Consider the following 6,123-nt stretch of genomic DNA (forward strand, 5'->3'; position numbering starts at 1 on the left):
TGCAGACATGAACTGTCCCTACTTGAAAACTCTCCCCTCCCAGTGCAGCTTTTCCTTTAAAACTGCAAGCTCTCAGATAGAGAACTGGAGTCATTTTTCTTTCCTTTTGCTGGCAGATTTCACTGGCCCCCACCTGCCTACTTTCTCCTTGCTGTCTCTCCCTTCAATAAGCCTGGTAAGCTTTGACTTGCTGTCCCTTGTGGAATCCTTAATGAGTCTGTGCCTAACATAATGCTACTGAAACCTGGGAATGATAGTCAGACTGAGGCTTAGCTTTCTGGCCCTCTGGGGCTACAGGAGCAGCCTCCCAGTCACTCTGCTCCCTGAACTGCACAGTCATTCAGGTTTCCATGTGCTTAACAACTTGAGTCCACTGGCTCAGACCACCCTGATGTGATGCCCACTCACCTCCAAAGCACTCCAATATCTGTAGCTAATTTGGCCCTAGGTAAGTGATGCCTTCTGCCCAGATCTTCCCCTTGAGAGTTTAGTTTGCTGTCCCAGAGACACCCCAGCCCACCCAAGTGTGGCTCCTATGCTTGCTTTAACATGGCTTTGGCCTCAGTGCCTACAAAATCTGAGAGCTCAGTCAGAAGTCTCTGAAGCTCTGGGAGTGTTGTCTTCCCTGTGCAGCAGTCAAAGTAACTTGGGGACACCTTGAACAAAAGACTGTGTGCACTTTCCTAGTCCCTGAAGACAATCCAGGGATGTCTGCTTTGTTGTCATGAAGGATCATGGATCTGGGTGGTTAGTCTCACTTAAGTCCGCCACCTCAGTGTCCCAGAGACAACTCAGCCTGCTTTAAAGCAGCACCTACATCAGCCCACATCACCATGGTGCCCTGGTTTGGTGTCTACCTCAGTGCCCCAGAGGCATCCCAGCCTGCTTTAACGCAGTACCTATCTCAACCTGCTTTAACTTGGTGCCCTGGCCAGCTTCAATGCATTGCTTCCTCCAGCTATCAGGAGCCACACTCAATCACTTCACGGTGACTGAAACTATCACCCACTCCTTTTTAAATTGGAGTTTAGCAAATCTCTTCCCTTTCTCACAGTTATGGGCATCACCCAGTCACTTCACAGTAACTTTAAAATTACTCCCCCATAAAACCACTCCCCTCAAATGTTTACTCCATAATCTCAATAAACTCCAATTAGAAGGGGAAATGAAACTTACTTTTCTCTGCAATACAATTTGGTCACAATACACTGTAGAGAAACAAAAAAAATTTAGTCAGAAGATGGCACTCTTGATTGGAAAATCTTCACCAAACTTAATAATTTTATTCATGGCACTAGTAAATTCCCTACTTCCAAGCTTTCTGAACTCTCAGGTCTCAGCTTTCTCTGTGCCACTCTATCACTTCACCTTCTTCATAAAAAAGCTTTCTAAGCTTTCTGCCCCTCAGCAGACCTCCTTAATGCTGAGGAGTCACATATTATGAAAGTAAAAATTTTTTAACCTCTAATAAAAGGAATTTTATTATAAATTTAAAATTGCATTTGTTCAATACAAAATGGTAACAGCAAGTTAATGAGAAAATTCTTAACGAGCTCTATTTGAACTGCTTAGAAATAATTAATTTAATTTCTGTGAACAAAGTGGGACATTAAAAAGAAACCATCCCTAAAATTTCCTTAAGGCAGCAGAAAGCTGCCAAATAACTGCCTCTAGAAAAAGCAAAGACCTTTCCATTAATCCTATTCAGTATACTTCTAAGAACTTAATTGTCAATGTTCTTTTAAAATAAAAAAAGTGCAATTTCATTCTACTTGAGTGTGTTCTCCCTAAATGTATATAAGCTTATTAATAAATTAAGCTGGTATTATAAATGCATTCTTAAAATTCCTCTTAAAATAACCTAACTAGATAGGTTAGTTTGCATGAATTGACCAATGTACCTGTTAATAATAACACACATAAAGCATAATAAACTAAAATTATGCTAATTCTTTAAATAATCTATTTGAAAAATCAATTAAGTTTAATAGAAATATAAACAGATTTTTTTATAACTTTAATTATCTGAATTTCAAAAAATCTGGCTTTGGTTATTTGGCCTTTTGTTACCTCAATATGTGAAAGAATCTGAGGTTATATTGGCTTTATTAACATCAATCAGAATATTTCTGTTAGCAAGTGTGGTCATATATTTTAAAAAACCTTATTTCTTGGCTTAAAAGCCTCCCTCTCATCGACCAATAGTATTTACATCTACCCAATATGTTTTACCCCTTATCCCCCCTATTATTTATTTATTTTTATCCATATTTTTTTTGCTCATCTGTCCATACCCTGGATAAAAGGAGCATCAGACACAAGATTTTCACAATCACACAGTCACCTTGTAAAAGTCGTATCTTTATACAATCATCTTCAATAATCGAGGCTACTGGAACACAGCTCAACAGTTTCAGGTACTTCCCTCCAGCCACTCCAATACACCATAAACTAAAAAGGGATATTTATATAATGCATAAGAATAACCTCCAGGATAACATTTTGACTCTGTTTGAAATCTCTGAGCCACTGAAACTTTATTTTGTCTCATTTCTCTCTTCCCCCTTTTGGTCAAGAAGGCTTTCTCAATTTGTTGATGCTGGGTCCTGGCTTATCCCAGGAGTCCTGTCTCATGTTGCCAGGGAGAATTACATCCCTGGGAGTCATGTTCCATGTGTATAGGAAAGGGGGAGGGCAGTGATTTCACCTGCTGAATTAACTTAGAGGGAGAGGCCACATCTGAGCAACAAAAGAGGTTCTCTGGGGGTTACTCCTAGGCCTAATTTTAAGTAGGCTTAGCCTATCCATTATAGGAATAAGTTTCATAGGGGCAAACCCCAAGATCAAGGTGTGCAGAATTTTTCAATAAGGCTGATTGTAAACGTTTGGATATGGATAGAGGTGATGGTAGCACATTACCGTATGTGTAAATAACAGTGCTAAAATCACGTGTGTGACTGCGATGTGATTGAAAGGGGAGGCTTTGGGTCATGTTTGTCACTAGGAGGAAGGCTAGAGGATGTAACAAGGGGCTGTGAATCATAAAAAAGAAGTACAAAGTGGGAGAACTTGTGCTACATGCACGTAAGACCAACTGAACCTGTACAGTCATCAAGAGGGTGACACCAGCATAGAATGGATCAGTGGAAGCGAAGAGAAAGCCCAGAAACAGGTCCACACTTGTATGGTCACTTAACTTTTGACAAAGATACCAAAACAACCCAATGGTGGAAAAAGTTGGAAGAAAGTCTTTTCCACAAATGGTGCTGAAATAACTGCATATTCTAATAGAAGGAAAAGAACCTTGATTCCTACCTTCACACCATATATAAAAATAAACTGGAGATTAATCACATACTTTTCATGATTTGGAATAAAGAAAAGTTGTTTTGCTTTTTATTTAAGATATAGAAAGTAATAACCGCAAAAGAAAAAAAATGGATAAATTAGACTTCATCAAATTAAAAAATTCTGCTGATAAAAAGCTTCCATTAAGAATATAAATTGGCAAAGCCACAGACAAAATATTTGCAAAATATGTATATATATGATAAAGAACTTTATCCAGAGAGCAGAATACAAAGAATTCTTTCAGCTCAATAGTAAAAAGACAAATATCCCAATGAAAAAAGGGCAAAAACAAATTTATAAGAACATTTCACAAAGAAGATATACACATGTCAAAAAAGCAAGTGAAACAGTAATCAATGTCAGTCACCAGGAAAGTGCAAGCCAACCCCACCATGAGAGGCCACTTCACACCCACCAGGATAGATAAAACTAAACAGACTGTCAAGTGGCAAAGACTTGGAGCGACTTGGTATGACTGGAGTTCTCCTGCATTGGAGGTAAGAGGTGGTACAGTGAGACCGTTTTGGGAAAATGTCCAGCAGTTTCCTCTAAAACTAAACATACATGTATCCTTTTGACTCACTGATCCCACTTTTAAATATATGCCCAAGAGAAAATGAAGACATGCTTCAGCAGACTTGTTGAAGGATGTTCCTGGCAGCTTTACTCATTTTCCCCTCACCTGGAAACAGCCCAGGGGTCCAATCAAAAAGAGGACGGCCCACCCCCATCCTACTTGTGCAGCGGGCTGCCACTCAGCATTCAAAGGGACAAGCCACTGGCCCGGGCACTGACATGGGTACCCTCAAAAACATCGTGCTGGAGAGGTTTCTACAATGGCAAATCACGATGAGAGCCGGGAAAAGAAAACTACAGCAGGTTACTGGCGCCCTCAGCCAAGTTGTCTTCTCTCTGGGGCTGCTCCTGGTGATGGCTCCTGCTTTCCCCACCCCAGCTCAACTGGGAGAAGATGTCAAAGACGGTGGCACCCCCAGCAGACCACCACTCACCTCTTCGCCCCCAGAACTCATTAAGTACATCCACGGCAAAGTCTCTGAACTGAAACAGGAGATACGTGACAAATATGACAAGTGTGCAAAAACACGTGGGGTACCGGCAGAAAACAAGCCGAATCTTCCAACCCTGGTGGAAGAAGATGGATGCTTCCAGCTTGGGTTCAACGAGGAAACTTGCCTGATACGAATCACCCCTGGTCTTCTGGAGTGTCAGATCTACCTGGACTACCTGAAGAATTTTGAGGGTTATAAAGAAAAGATCGAAGATGTACAGATGGGTACCAAAGCCCTGGTCCAGATCCTGAAGCAAAAGATAAAGACTCCAGATGAAGTAACCGCCCCTGACCCAAACACAAATGCCACCCTGCTGACTAAGCAGCCACAGACCGACTGGCTGAGGAACACAACAGTTCACCTCATCCTGCAAAGCCTTAAGAACTTCATGGAGGCCAGCCTGAGGGTTCTTCGGTTAAGCAGCCCGAGCATCTAAGATCAGTGTAATTTGTGGGCATTCCTTCTTCTGGTCAGAAACATAACTTATGTTGTTCTCTATGAAGAACTAAAAGTATGAGCGTTAGGACACTATTTTAATTTATTGATATTTAACTATGTGAAGTTCAGTTGATTTATATAAGGGATGGATATTTATATTTTTATGAAGTGCCACTTGAAATATTTTCTGTATTAGTTTTGAAATATTAACATAAATGGCTATGCAGGTCAAATATCTTTGTTTCAGAGCCGAATCATTTCTTGGAATGTGTAGGCTTACCTCTAATAAATTGTTAACTTATACATATGTTTAAAGAAATATTTACATTGTATTTATATAATGTTTGGATTGTTTTTATACCAATAAAGCACCCTTTTACAAAAATCAGCAAAAAAAACCCAAAACATCGTGCTGGTCAAAAGCAGCTTTATTCAAAAGGGTATATAGTACCAAAGAGCAAGACTTGTCTATAGTGGGAAGACAAATCTGGAGCAATGGTTGTCTCCAGATGGACTGGGGAGATTTGCTGGGGGAAGGTGTGGGAACTCAATAGAAATCAGGGGGTGTTGTAATGCCCTACATCTTCACAGGGCTTGGATGATAGGGGGGTACATTTGTCAGAACTTGGCGAGTGTTCACTTAGAGCTCTGTTTTTATTTCATGTACCTTTACTTCAAGAGAAGATAACTAAATGCATATTCAACTCTAGGATAATATGCACACTGAAGAATTTGGGGAGAATAAATGAAACTAAATCTGAAAGAATGAGAAAGAAAGAGAGAAACAATAGTCAAGAAGCTTCTAGTTCTACTTAACATTCCAGAAGACGCTTCCTGACCTAGCAATACCCTCAAAGTGCCAGGAAAAGTGCCACTTCTTATGACAGCAGAACAAATAGACAGCTCAGAAGTTCTAGAAGGGAGGTAGTTACAGGGCACACCTGACACAAAAGTGCCAAGGGCTATTTTGACAGTGGTTTGAAGAACCCAGAACTACGTTTCTTTCTTTTCTTGCTGGCTATAAATATTATAGAAATCCATAGTTCTACCAACCAGAGACAATTATTGCTAATTTCTCACCAAATCACCTTCTAAATTTGATCACGTCACTCCCTTACCTCCAACTCTTCAATGATCCCCCTCACTTCAGGGTTCAGCCTAAATTCCTGAGTGAACCCAGGCCTGCCTGGTCGGGTCCTGCCACCCCCACCGGCTCCTCCCCCCAACCTCCATCCCCACCCCCACCTCTTCTTGGGTTTCCTGT

At 40.7% G+C, this 6,123-nt stretch overlaps 1 pseudogene; it reads left to right on the plus strand.

The window, feature by feature from the left end:
• Positions 1–2,572: 2,572 nt before the first annotated feature.
• LOC143685768 (interleukin-6 pseudogene) lies at positions 2,573–4,868 on the plus strand (annotated as a pseudogene).
• The last annotated feature ends 1,255 nt before the right edge of the window (positions 4,869–6,123 follow it).

The sequence above is a fragment of the Tamandua tetradactyla genome, chromosome 6, assembly GCF_023851605.1.
Source record: "Tamandua tetradactyla isolate mTamTet1 chromosome 6, mTamTet1.pri, whole genome shotgun sequence".
In the NCBI taxonomy this organism is placed as follows: domain Eukaryota; kingdom Metazoa; phylum Chordata; class Mammalia; order Pilosa; family Myrmecophagidae; genus Tamandua; species Tamandua tetradactyla.